The following is a 14,318-nucleotide window of genomic DNA, read 5'->3' as shown; positions in this document are numbered from 1 at the left end:
GTTTTCAACAATAAAGTTCTGCTTCATTGAAACTAGTGAGCACAAGAGTGGAGGTGGTCAAGACTGCATGTTACATCTACAGTGATTCTACTGGACAGAAGAACATAAACTTTTAACACAATTAACATGACTTTTACAGCAACTTCGTCTACCATATATCAGGAGTTCACTTGTTTTAATGTCTGAATTTAGCAGAAAGATGCCTCTCTAGTCTTCCAAATGCAATCCTGTTGTTTCCTATCCACTGCACTGGAAAGGCAGTTGAGCAGCAGACTGATAATGCAGTCATTTGGGGAAAATTCCAACTTAGTTTGCTCAGAAATATAAATGCTAGATCTTGAACTTATGAATCCACAAAATATGTGGGTGCACATTCTGGAAGAATCTTCTGCCATACCAGCTTCCTGCTACAGAAACCGGATCATCTGATTTGCAGCAATAGGGTCACATGGGCTAATATTTTCATGCCTTTATTTACAAGGATTAAGATTAGAGAATCAGGTCAATAAAAACGAGTCACCCAACTTAAACCTAGGCCATGTGAAAAAAAAGTCCCTCTGCATTCCAAGTCTGTGTACTAGAGACATTTGCACTCGTGCTTTTAAAAATCACAAATCATCTCCCTGGCAAACAATTGAATTCAAGAATTAAATTACCACCAAGGACATTGAGAAAAGCATAGGCACTATTATCTGTGGAATAAACAGCTTATTAACATGACATCCCTCTAAAAAATGGAATGACTCCACACAACAGAATTTTGTTTTTAAATGGTTAAGAGACTTCTTCATTTCACGCTCCTTGAGAGATAATTGACTGTCCATCAGTCTGGAAATTAACCCATTAAAGGAAACAAAAAATCAGGTCATAACTACTATACATCATCTGTCAAGAATGCTGCCATCATTTCTTTATTAGGTTTCATTTCAGAATGTTACTTTCATAATAAACTGACAGAGTACAGTGAGCAATTAGTGAACTAGGCATTAGTGGTAATCATATTACTGAAAAACAAATAACTGAATTAAATCCATAACTGGCAGCTGACTACAGGCAATTCTCCTGCTATATCTCAGCAGCAAGGAAAAAAAGGAAACAAAATATAGGAGAAAATAAATTTCAGCTTTCAGATAATGGCAGCAAACCATGTTCCTTCAAACATAACAGTGAGAAATTTCAGCAATAGTTCCTTTACTTCTGTCTTTAGGAGCTACTACATATGCATTTCACAAAAATATACATGGATTATGTATTTAGTATAGGTCCTCAAATTGTTACCTCAGTAACAACTTTACAATCAGTTTCCTCCAGTTTTGACTAAGATCTGTGGCCATGCCATCATGACAATCAGAGGTACAAGAAGAATATATAACCTTCAGCTTTTGGTGCAATTTCCAAGCTTATTCAACTACAGGCATGAAATACAAAATAATTCTCCATATGTAAGAACTCCAGTATTTTCCCCTTTTTTCATTGTACAGCCCATTAACACAGTAAACTGCATCCAACATAATGTTTCAGGTGCTGTGGTGCTCACAACAGACAGAAGTCCATCTGAAAGGCCAGAGAGTTAACACATAAGTCTTTGACAACAAAAACACTGTCAAAGGTATTTAGTCTGGGTCATTTCCATTACACTTTATTTTCTAGGCAACAGACAAAAAATTATTGAAAATACTACTAATCCCCCAAACACAAAATCATCTAAATAAATAGATGGAGGGTACAGGACATAACTTTTTCCAGGAGCATGAAACACACACAATTCTATGGAGCTTACTGAATTTGGATGGAGGCCCCAAAGGGACACAGATATACCAACAGGAGCTTTATACATTAAGTTCAAAAGCACGGGGTCTACTCGCTTTCATCATAAAACTTTTGGTTTCACAAACGCAATCAGACCTGTTGGCACTCTCTCCTTAAGAGATACCAGAACGGAGTCCAAGAGACTTGGGAACTGGTATACTCTGAATAATGATAATATGCTTTATATAACACGTTTATAATAAACTAAATGCCAAAAAAATCTACCAAGAAAGGCTGTTTTAAAAATTGCAGTACCATATGACTATTACATCAAAGCTTTCAACTCTTTTGAACGGAGGCAAGTAACTGACATAGAAAAAGGAAAGAAAAAAAGCTGTAAAATGTGAGTAAATGATGAAAATCCATGACAAGCCAGAAGGATCAGTTTAACAAAGTGCAGTTTGCATAAGGGCCACAACTTAGAAAAGCAGCAAAGGCTCAGTATGACAAATGGCCAGAGAATATACATGGAGCCAAATAGAGACAACCGATCAAAGTGTTGAAACAGTCAAAAGAGGCAGAGACATCCATGCCAGTGACTGCTTGAAATTAATGTATCAAAAAGCAGACAAGAAAAGAGTTTCTATTGGGACTGTGGCAAATTAATCCAATATTTATCTTCCTGTATTTTCAGCAAGCTTCAAATCAGGGTTATGGACTCATTTTTAGGAAAATTCCTGTTTATGTTACACCTAGGGCTGTAGTAAGTCTCCTAACTTCAGTATGCTTTACTTCACACACTCAGCTTTGACAAAAATATATAACATTAGCTCCCCTCCACACTTTTTATTTTCTCTGTTGAGGTGGCAAAGCTACTTGAAATTTTCTACATTTTTCCAAATTTAAATTTAACGTCAAGTTAATGGTCCCAAAATAAACCATCTTAGGTCAAGAACAGAGCCCCTGAATTCCTTTTATTAAAACCATCTTTCTGGCAGTGAATAGACATTGAAATTGCTTGTACATGCAGCTGATGTTCTGAGGACCACTGGTATGTTACATCATATGCCAGCCTCATTCCAACTACTGTGTACAGGTAACAAACGACAGATTCCAGGAGAATATTCAACTATGCACCAGAAATACATGGGTCACTTATGCTCCTCTTTTGTTACGATCTCAGTCAAGGCAAAGTTAGCAAACCCATTCCCATGCCACAGAATTTTCTCATAATATACCACTAAATTGCTCAGTCTGCTGTCATTTTATAAGCAAGCCAAAGACTCAGGGCTTACTGGAATTGCTCGCAAAGTCCTGAAATAATTAGAACCGATTTCATTTTTCCACATATTGAAATAGTGCTGTTTAATCAATAAAATAGTTCTGTTAAGAAGTGCCAATATTTTACCGCCACATTTTTTGACATGCTCTTCTATTGATGCTTCTATTTTATTACAGATGCCTTTGATGTAGCTGACAACATAAAGACATGACACAAGTGCATGTTATCAAACAAACACAAACAGGAACGAGTGACAAAAGAATCCACATTTCAGTACTCATCGCCTGGATATTGAGCATTAACTGTAGAACATAAAATAGTTAATAGCAGTTCTTTGAACACACAGCTCTCTATGAAATGATTTGTAGAGGAAAAGTTGTAATTAGCCTTCATGAGTACGAATTATGTTCTCTGATCTACTTTCTGAAAAAGACAACAAAAAAACCCCCCAAAAAACAACAAAAAAACCCAAACAAAAACAGTCGAGGAATACCAAACACATCAAATAAATACATGGGCTTTGATAGAGGTAGGTGCCTGCCACATCTTCCTCCTGCATTGCAGAAACCATCACAACAAAAGAACAAGTGGACAGGGTGACTGTGGAACCACAGCCCCACGACCATGCCTACAGGGTTACTGAGAGCAGAACCACAGGCAGCTAAAATGCTGCTTTAAGATTTGTGTCTTAATTTGCTCTTTCCTACCAATCCTTCCCCATTAACAGAAAGCGCTTTATGGAAAGATGGGGATTTACGTAATCACAGGGCACATTACAGCAAATACCTAACTTATGAGATAGTGCCATGGCGAGAGAAGAGGTCAAGACTGCATGTATATTCCAAGGATGGAAACCAATTTATTTTTATAGAACTGCTCCATATCAGAGAATCCAAGATCTTGCATGTCTCCCCAAGACTCACCCACCAGTTTCTTACACTGACATTAAACCAAGCTACGAAGTCCCATTACAGCCCACACTGCCAGATGTACAGCCCTCAGACTTTGGCAACAATTTTGTTATCTTCCTTTCTCCCCTGCCAGATCAGTAGCAAAGAGGAGCAATTCTGCAACAGCAAAAATCAGAAGATGTAGATCATTTACAATCCCTGCAACATCAGATGTAGTGAAGTTAGGTGTAATTGCAGAGTAGTCATTTTGTCCTGATCCTCCATGCAGACAGACATCACAACACATGCATAACGATTTTTTTTTAATCTGAAAACAAGTGACACTGAAAAGGGGCTATATATTTTCTCTGCATTATCCAAAATTCCAATTACTTAATCTTCAGGGAATAGCTCCTGAAAGTTCTACTTCCCTTTGCTGTCCTCCTACTTCAGATGCCCCTTAACCTGATTTCACATCACAATCAGTACTACTAGCACTAATCCTCCACTATGCCCTTACCCCACCACTCCCTTATCTCAGCCTCCAATTTTGAGAGGGTGTGGTGGCTTGTATAAATGTCCTGGAAGAGTTCCCTGTCAGGAACGGGGCAGCTTCCTTTGACAAGGACCAATCTGATTTTTAATATTGACATACTGTTATACGAATAAGAACATTTATGCATCTCTGTGAAACACACATGTAAAGACAAAAAAAAAAAAAAAAAAAAAACCAACCTGAGAAGCTCTCTTTTGTTTCTAGCCTCTCAGAAGGTAACACCAGCGCGGGCCGGGCAGGGGCAGGCAGGCTCTGACACAGGGCTCAGGAAGCCCGCTGGGCCCCGTTTTTGGCCAGAGCCCCCAATAGAAAGGGGGAAGAGGCCCGCTCGGCTGCCAAGACCTAAGCTTTCCCTTCCCCTCCTCCAGCCTTGCCAGGGAGCCCGCAGCGCCGCAGAACGTCTAGCCAACATTAAAACCCTGCCCTGCTGCTGGCCCAGGCCGAGCCAGAGGTTCCGCGGGGCCCCGGGAGCCGCTCCAGTTGGCCGGGCGCACCCTGCCGCAGCATCCACGCAGCCCTGAGGGAGAGACGGCCACAGCTTGTTCCAGCAAGGCCCCCTCCCCACTCTTTGCCTGTTGGGCAGAGGGGAGGGAAGACCATCGGCCTGCAGCTGGAGTTGAATACAGCAAACGCTGGGGGGCAGTCGTACAGCCAGAGCAGCCACCACTGTTTCTTGCTGGTCCCCTGCTATCTTGGCCCAGCCCCAGCGTGGCCTGAAATACTCTGCCATGACTAGTTCAGCCGCTGCCCGGGCACGATATTAACTCTTTCACTGCCCAGAATGAGACTTGAAGACACTTTGTTCTCTCTCCTGAGTGAAAGGAAAGGACCGAGATGAAGATATGCCCAGAAACATCATGCAAAAGGAAGAAGTCAAATCCCAGATGGGATTGATGACGATGCCTCATTCTTGGCCTGAAATTTCTCTTTTTCTAAGCTATGAAGAGACTCTTGTTGCCCTATAACTCGTAGAAATGCATTATGGGGTGGATGAAATGTTCTAACTGTAGACAGCGCAGAGGCATTTATGCTAAAGAAAACAGATGTAAAAATGGTTGTGAATCTATGAGAAGTTTGAATAAAGAAGAGAGATGAAGATCTCTCCTACTCCCCAGGGAAGAGAAGAATGACCTCTGTTTTCAAAGATGAAGAGAGCTTTTGTTTGAACTGTTGTAATCCTTAAAGTGTGCCCCATGAAGTTGATGTGGTCCTCAATAATGATTGTGGGAAGTCTGTTAGTCGAGGAAGAGATTTTTTACACAGTGATCAGATTTCCATTCTCGTAGGCAGCTGATCACTGTGACATCAAGGCCACAAGAAAACAGTTTTCTTGTGGAGAAAATCGCTACAGACTGAAGTCTCCTCTCCCAAGTAAAGTAGTGAAAGACTATTTTTAGAGATGGTAAATTGAATGATTTGTTTCTGTACGTTGTCAGAGTAAATGAAAAGACGTTGTGGAGGGAGAAGTGTTCTGAATGTTTTATTCTGATTTTTATTATTTTTTCTTATAGTTTCTGGTAACAAAGATTTTCTTTATACCCTTTAAAGTTTGAGCCTGTTTTGCCTTCCTCCTAATCCTATCTCATAGCAGGAAATGAGTAAATAATTCTAGTGGATGCACTGTTGAATTGGCCAGTGCTAAAGCCATGACATAAATTGGTGCATGAGCCGAGAAATCTCAAATTGGCCAACCAAAACCACTACAGAGGGCTTCTTTAAGAAGCAGGTCATTCAAGGACTTCTTTCAAATGCAATCACTTTCAACAGTACATAGATTAAACAAAAGTGGTACTATCCCTCAGTAATAATTCATTGTCTTCCGTATTTAACAGGATTCTTATGCTGCTTGCCATAGTTCTTGTCACTAGAATTCACTCCATTTTGCTGCTCAGTTGCAGAACAGACTGCTACAGCATAGTGGCAAAGCATATCAAGATACACGAAGCTAGTAAAGCTAGTTGGTTCTTTCCAACTTATCCTCATTTTTGATGAGTTAAAGCTTCCCCAGAAATCATACCTGGATCAAACATGATTTCATTAGCATTTCCAGATGCTAACAGTAGTATGCATTATGAAATATGGCACTTTAAGATGCTCTAAGTCACTCATTAGGCTTTCCTTACAGATCAATGTTCAGAATTTTCCTTTTTTTTGTTTGTTTTGTAGAAGGAAGCTCTGAATTTTTCCTAAAGGAACAAAACCTGAAAGCATGAAAGTCAGACCTTATCACTTCAGATTTCATGGTTTATAAAGTACAGAAATTATAAAGCTATCAGACATTTCCCAGGCTTACATTAAAATCTGTAGTGACCCTTTAGAGTGGACCAATTTATTTGATGTGCTTCCCTTAAAGCTTTTATGACACCATAAACATTTCTGACTCCATGACAAATACTTTATAATGCATTAAGCAGCCTCATTTAAACTGTTCTAAATGTTAAGCCAATGGCAATGCATTTAGAAATGGAATAGTAACTTGAAAATGGAAAAAACTTCAAGGTACAGTTTGTACCACCACAATTTATGATTTACTTTTAGACACTTCAAAGTTCCATGGCACAAACACCCAAAAAGCACAAAGTAGGCATATTCTTCAGAAGAACATCATGCTCTACCTATTTCACATGAGAGCATCAACACTGCTGAGTTTTGCTCCCCAGAAACACTTTCAATTGAATCAAATATATAATTGAACACTTCATGTTAATTAATAATAATTTAATTGTATTTATAAAATTATTCTAATCAGTTTGGTTTATCTTCATTGGCTTCATTCTACTGAGAAGCCTTGCCATCCCTCTTTACGCAGAAACAAATTGAGAACTTTCTTCACAGTAAAAAAAGCATTAGACCACATCAAGCTCAGTAGTTCACCAAACCCAATATGCATGCACTCCCTGTGAGGAAAAGCAGCACAATCTTACTGATATTTAATAATGAAAACTTTAAAAATGCTTTCTGTATTGAAGGCACAGGAAGACTTCAACTCATGAGGCAATAAAAATACAAATACTGGAACAGGATTCGTTACTTACAAAATTATTAGTTGTTCAGGCATGCTTTTGATGACAGAGTTCAAATCCTAGAACATAAAACTGGCTCTGATGATTTTATGAATCCAGTTAAAATCACTGCTGAATGGCTGTAAAAACTGGGATAAACAGAAGCTTGAAAGGAGATGATTTGTATATACTTGCTTTTTATGTTTTAGCATAGATTGCAAACAGAAGAAAAAAATTTTGAGAAATCAAAAACCAGAGCATTCAATTGTGGGGAGGCAGTGTGGGAGTATTTGCCGGGGGTTTTTCTTAATTGCTATCTTTTTGTCACACCATCCTGCCAACCATTTAAGCTTTCCTTTGACTTGAAGGCATCCAGCTTTGGAAAAAGGCAGTTTTATCAGCTGGAAGTTGTTACTAAGCTTGTAGAATTTTAACACAGGTGCTGTATAAACACGTCATAAAAAAAAATCAGTATTGTCCAGGACTAAATTATTAATATAGCAGAAATAATTAAATTACAAAGACACTTTTATAGGACTTTGCTTTTTCATGGTACTACTCCTTATTATCTGTGACTCTTGGCCTTAAAAGATCAAGATCAGACATCTGATCTCATCTGTAAGTGTCCCAATTGCCCTGTGAAAATTTTCTTTCACATATAAAAATGCATTATTCACCTTACATACTTCAGCATATGCTATGTGAATGTCTGCCCTAAAAACAACCTTACATGGTTACTGCCTCCATACATTTCCAGTAACTAGAAAGTACCCTAAACCCCTTGTTCATAAAGTCATTGTATATCCAAATCATAAATTTAAAATTCTCAGCTGTCACTGCCTAACTATGCCTTCTGCATTTCAGCTTAGTCATGATTATTGCTCTCTCAAATTTTACATCTTCCTCCAGCACTAACCAAACAACCTATTTAGTAGTTCTTTTGACCATGTTTAACACAGCTGCAATTAGTTAATCTAAACAGTCATCATTAACTCACTCATGTAAAAAGCAATTTTGTTTACTTCTTGTTTATGTATTTCTCTCTGTATTAGTCTGCTTTTTCCTCTCAGTAACAGGGAATTTACATGTAATAGCCGAGGAAAAAAATGGGACAAAAAAAGTGCTAAGTATCATTTTCATATAACAGCTCATTACCTATTTACAATTCTACAATGATCAAACACAGTTTAAAGATCTCGCCATGTGACTAAAAAATTGCACATTTGAATGAAAGGAAACCTTTTCCACAACAACTTTTTCCAAGGAACTAAAAGGAAGTGTACCTGAAAACCTGGAATCTACAACAGTGAAAAAGGAAGAAATAGTAAATACCAGCAACATTACTACTAGGTAGAAGATGGCAGCTGTGGCAGGACATTATGGAAGTGTTTGCTTGGGGTTTGCTTTTCCCTAAAGGTGACAGAGCTCCAGTGCTCTTCCCCTGGAATCAATCCAATTTGTAACTTTGGACAGTCTGTATCATATATTAAGCGCTAATACAGATTACTTATATGCTCTCATAAACTTAAGATAAGCTAAGTAAATTCAATTCACCCATCATCCAGCTTAAATCTATGCCTACTGTAAAACCAACACATGAAGCCTAAAACTAGAGTCACTTCAAACATGTAAGCAGCTGTAAAAGTCCTACAACTAAGCAGTCTGGACCTTCAGTGACAAATGAGGACTAAGCAAGAATCCATTGTAGATGTTATTTACAAAAAAAAATACCGTTTTAATTAAAATTGACAGTATTGTAGTTTTGTGGCATAATGTCTTTTTAATTTCTCTAATAAACTGTGTGCTTGTATGTGTGAGAACATCAGCATACTCATGCAAGCCGTAGTGGCTGTTGTTCTGGTTTGGGTTTAAGCCTCCTTCTTAAGAAAGACCCCAAGAAGTACATATTCTGTCCACAAACAGTAAGCAGTTTATCTATATGAATTTATAGGCAGGTTTATTTTATTAAACACAAAACAAACCAGACATGAGTCAGTATTTGCACTGTTCTGAAGTTACTTCCTTGTTAGAAGGGCTTACCATTAAATTACTATATAAAAATAGAATACTTTGATACTTACAAACAAACGTGTAAACTTATTTATATCTACATGTTTCTCAAAGTCAGCATTTCATGTATCAAGTGGAAAAATTAGAAAACAAAGCAAACACCAGCAATTAATCAGGGAAACTTACAATCCAGGGGTGACCCACTTACAAGCCTGGAGACCAGAATAGGTCTCACTTGATGACTCAAAAACGAGATGCATGACCTCACATGGTTTACATAATTTATCTGCAATTCAATTTACCCAGCCTTAATTAGGGAAAATCTAACTTACCTGGATTGCAGTTTGTCATCAAAATAGAATGTGTCCTAGAAATGCATGTTACCACACAGATATTCATACACAATATTTTAAATCTTCAGAACCAAATGCTCTCCATTGGAACGTACAGTCTTTGCCATGTATTAGTTGTTTGATGAGTGCTTCAATCTTCTAGAAGAAAAAGGGACCCATTTGCTTGACTTACTACCTGCTAAGAACATTAATACAGAACTTCAAATCTAATGAATGAATAAGCAGGGGACAAATGTATTTTCCGAGTTTATTGCATGGTAGTTACATTACTTCTCAACTGGTCAACCTTTAATGATATTTTTGAAAAGGGATTACTTAACATGAACAGTATTTCCTTTAAATAATCATGTAGCTTACAAACTGTCTTTAAAACTTAGCAAGGAAATTAAACTGGGAGCACTCACTGAATCAAGCCACTCATTTGTGAGTAGTCCCTGTAAACAAGGATTTGCCAGGCTGCCAAAATAATTTTCCTACTCTGAAATTAATGCCATCAAAACTGGTAATACCATTCAATGCAAGTTACAGATCTTGTTTGTTATAAGCAGGGAGGTGTTATAATCAGCTGGTGTAAGTCTACACTTACAATTGGTTTTTAAGACCAATAAAACATCAATTTACAGCTGCTGAAAATTTGTCCCAGTGTCTGTCTTTAGCACTAATTAAACCATGGAGCCAATTTTAAAGCTCCCACTGACTGCAGCGAGACCAATGCCTACAGGATGCAAGACAAGACTGTAAGTAAGCTATCCCAGAATTAGTACACTTTTCTTCCCCCCCTATTCATTCCAAGTTTAAAGTTAGTTATTCAAAATAATAACCTGAGAGGAAGTAAAGCGCACAGTAGATATTAAAACTTCTTAGGTTTCTTTTATGTACTCCCTCAAGTTCTGTTTAATAACAGTGATTTCTCAGGCCAAATACAGTTACTGTAGTCATGCAAATAACCCCAGTAAAGGACCACAGGAAAAGCAGCACCATGAGGAAAACGTGATTTGGCACACAGTTTTATGGCAACAGAATGAAATGACAGAATGAAAAGTTTCAAAGTTACTTTTGCACTGTTTTCTCCCTCTCTGAGAACTATAATTAACACCTGTGTTAAAAATCTCTTTGCATTTCCTCTGTCACCATTACATAATTTTCCTTCGTGGGTACGATGTGGTGCAACACTCATCTGAGCAATCCTCACTTGCATGCTTAGCCCTGGGGCAGTCAAAATGACTAGCACATAGCACAAAGAAATAACTGCTTGAAAAAGGATTTTGGAGGAGGAGTACTCAGCTGTTTCTTAGACCACCATCCTGTAAAACCGCGGACAACAGAGAGAAAATACAGTTGTTCCACAGAAGATATTTTTAATCAAGGAGAGTTTGTCTACATGATTCTAAAATGTGGAGTCTTTCAAATAGCTAATAAACATATTTATGACTAAAGTACACTGAATGTAACAGGGCAGTTTTCAAAAGTATATCCATGCATCTTGCCAAGCGGCAGACACTGTAGTTATCTATAGATATTTTCCTTTACACTTCACAAGAGATTCACAGCTTGCATTCTGTGAACATTGCATACAACAATGATTTTTAATATCAACTGAATTACCTTTTAACTGCAAGGAATAAAAACTCAAAACTCCTGCTTCAGGAGGCTACCAATAAGCATATAAATAGGGCTAATGATTAAAACTGGTTATCGCAAGAAAAAAAATAAGTATTTAAGATGTTCCTTAGCAGTAGTCCACTGTAAAGTACTTCACTATTTAAAAAATAAATAAATAAAATGGCATATTCTTCAACTCAAGCATGCCCGCAAAGATTTACCAGTAGCACAAAATATCTAGTTTGCTCCATGCAACTTTTTAAAAGAATAGCATCCTAGACACCACAAAACTCTTCATCTGAAAATAAGCTAATCCATCACCTTTATCTTTCTACACAGCTGCATTTTCTTTCATTAATGTAATAGAATTATCTGAGGGATTTCCATTTTTACCTTTGTATTTTTCCTTTTCCAGTATCCATAACCAATCATCACTTCATCACTCCACTCTTCCATTATGCTTCGTATATTGCAGAGTGAGAAGCATCTTCATTAAATAGTATTAAAAATAGAACACACCCGATCTCCCCACCGGAGCATGCTCTGACAGTACGGATACCACAGCTCTCAAGGTAACCATGCCCAGCTGGGAACTATGAGGCAAAGTCAGTGCGAGATTAGCAATTTGCAAGCCCAATTGTGCACACAAACTTGCCTCGATGCGTGACGAAGACTGCTAAAACAGAAATCAGCGTGCAGTTAAATTATGCGACTGAAAAGTTGCAGGTTATTTTACAGTATGGTTTTGGTTTGGTTGGTTTTTTTTCCATTCCCTCCCCATCATTGTCAGCTTCGATTTCTTTGTACTTGCTTAAAAAATGCGCACAGGGCTCATCTGGCTCATCATTGCAACGGCAGAGAAGTCAAACAGGTGATGCACAGACACTTTTGTGGTTCTCTAATGCTTTTGTTTCCCCACCTGGCACATTTACAGCCATGTCACACGGCGGCGGAATGAGTTTTAAGCAAAACCGCACACACCTGGAAGCGCAGATACACACCTAGCACATAAAAATGCACCCGGAATTTAAGCATGTTTCCCCGCTGGCTGACACGGTAAATGAAGGCAGAATAAATAACAGCAATTAAACAAGGCTGCGCAATGGCTCCGCTAGATGGGCACGTCGGGGTTAGATTTACAAGCGATATCATTTGAGATGCACAGACAAGTAGGCAGAATATACCAAGAGGAGAAACATGAACTGCTTTTTGTGAAAACAGGACACCTAACAATACGGCTGTAATTCCTGGACTGTGATCCTCCTCCACTGCATGGAAAAAGAGATGCTAAGGAAGCATCAAGTAAATTTGTTGCCTTCACATCGCCACCCTTAAGAACAATGCAATGGCCAGGCAGCCCAGGCTTGCCCTCCAGCAAACACGGCTTTGAAAGCGGATCCTGTGATGTTCACAAATCAGCGAGTAGAAGTTGAGATTTTCTTAGGAGTTTGATCCATTTTAGCTAAAATGACGGCTAGGAGGGCGATGTCCCCCCACAGACACCCTCCCTGGCGCTCCTCTCCCTTGCTCCAGCCCGGCTCACGGCCACCGGCCAACCTCACCTCCGCGCCCGACCCCGACCGGCCTCTGCTCCCGCCAGCAGCGCCTCTGGCGATGACCGGCGGGCGGCCGAAACTTTGGGAAGCCGCCGCCCTCCGCGGGGCAGGCGGCTCCGCGCCCGCGCCGAGCTCTTCCTGCCCTACCTGGCTGTCACCACCGCTACGCTGCCGCTCCGCAGTCCCGGGCAAGGCGCTGGCTCCAGCACCGATAGCATCCTGCCCCGCCGCACTATGAGCGACACCCTTTCTTCCTTTCCTTTTCCCTCCCCCTCTAATAAATACCACATCTTAGAGCCAGAATCCTGCAGCCGCTATGAATAATTGCCCATCGCACGCAATGAAAGGCAAGTCCCGGTTCCATACGCCGCTCCTGTTTCCCTCTCTCTCCGCTTCACATGCTCCAGCCGCCCTGACCTCAAAAATTAAAAGATCACGGGGAGGGGTGGGGGGGATGGGGAAAAGACTCCAACTAAATGACAGAAAATACATGCTGGAAGAAAAAAAAATAGACAAGAAAAAAAATCGCGACGACAAAGAACATCACGCCACACAAATGTCGACAGATTCTCATTCTTCCTTGGGGTTTTGTAGGGGCGCTTTTTTTTTTTTTTTTTTTTTTTTTTTTTTTTTTTTTTTTTTTTTTTTTTACCTTGCCTGCAAACGGGATCTGCCCCCAGAGTCTTGGCAGCTCGGGCTATTTTTGTTTGTTTGGTATTTTTGGTTGGCCGGTTTGTTTATTTTGTTGCGGATACGCTGCTGTTACAGTACAGTGACTGTCTTCCTGAAAGACATGGTCGCTTCCTCCGCCTCCGCCGCGGGAGGAGATCCGCCGCCGCGCTGCGGTGCTGGCCGAGCGCGGTGGCCGCGGCGGCACCGCCCGACCCGCCAGCCGCCTCCGGTCCCGGTCACCGGCCCCGTCCGGTCCGCTCTCGTCGCCTGCCTGAATCCCCTTCTGGCTCGCTCCTGTTTCCCAGTTCTCCGTCCTTTATCTGCCGTGCTCCCGGGCTGTACTGTCTGTCTGCGAGTCTCTCCCTCTGCCTTTCTCTCTCTCCCCGCCCACGCAGCGTGGTGCGCCCCAGACCGAAGGCAGCGCCGCGCTCCGGCTCCACTGCTCGCCGGCTCCGCGCTTGCTGCGCTCAGCGTCGCTGCTCTGGCTGCCGCTGCCACGGCTCCTTCACAGGACCCGCTGGCCCCGGCGGCATTGCGCTGCCCGCCCTCTCCCCACCCAGCCCCGCGCACGGCCTGGAGATGCCCCGCCGGGTCGGTGTCTGTCTGTGGTGTGGGGTGGCTCTGTCTGTCTCTCTGTCTGCCCGCC

General features: G+C 40.6%; 1 protein-coding gene across 30 annotated transcripts in view; it reads right to left on the bottom strand.

The window, feature by feature from the left end:
- ARPP21 (cAMP regulated phosphoprotein 21) overlaps positions 1-14,022 on the bottom strand; it is a 141,914-nt gene extending 127,892 nt beyond the window's left edge. For 2 of the 30 annotated variants that reach the window (XM_088166779.1, XM_088166997.1), the window contains exons 1-2: positions 11,838-12,946; positions 9,822-9,980 (exon numbers count right to left, since the gene is read on the bottom strand). The gene's annotated coding sequence lies outside the window, so the exon portion shown is untranslated. Of the gene's footprint in view, positions 1-9,821; positions 9,981-11,837; positions 12,948-13,147; positions 13,597-13,652 lie in introns of those variants that run through there. The other 28 variants (XM_088166852.1, XM_088167006.1, XM_088166786.1 and 25 more) reach the window with 22 other exon arrangements.
- Positions 14,023-14,318: the final 296 nt, after the last annotated feature.

The sequence above is a fragment of the Sturnus vulgaris genome, chromosome 1, assembly GCF_052056855.1.
Source record: "Sturnus vulgaris isolate bStuVul1 chromosome 1, bStuVul1.hap1, whole genome shotgun sequence".
In the NCBI taxonomy this organism is placed as follows: domain Eukaryota; kingdom Metazoa; phylum Chordata; class Aves; order Passeriformes; family Sturnidae; genus Sturnus; species Sturnus vulgaris.
The sequence above is the reverse complement of the archived record's forward strand: the minus strand, read 5'-3'. Positions and strand labels throughout refer to the sequence as shown.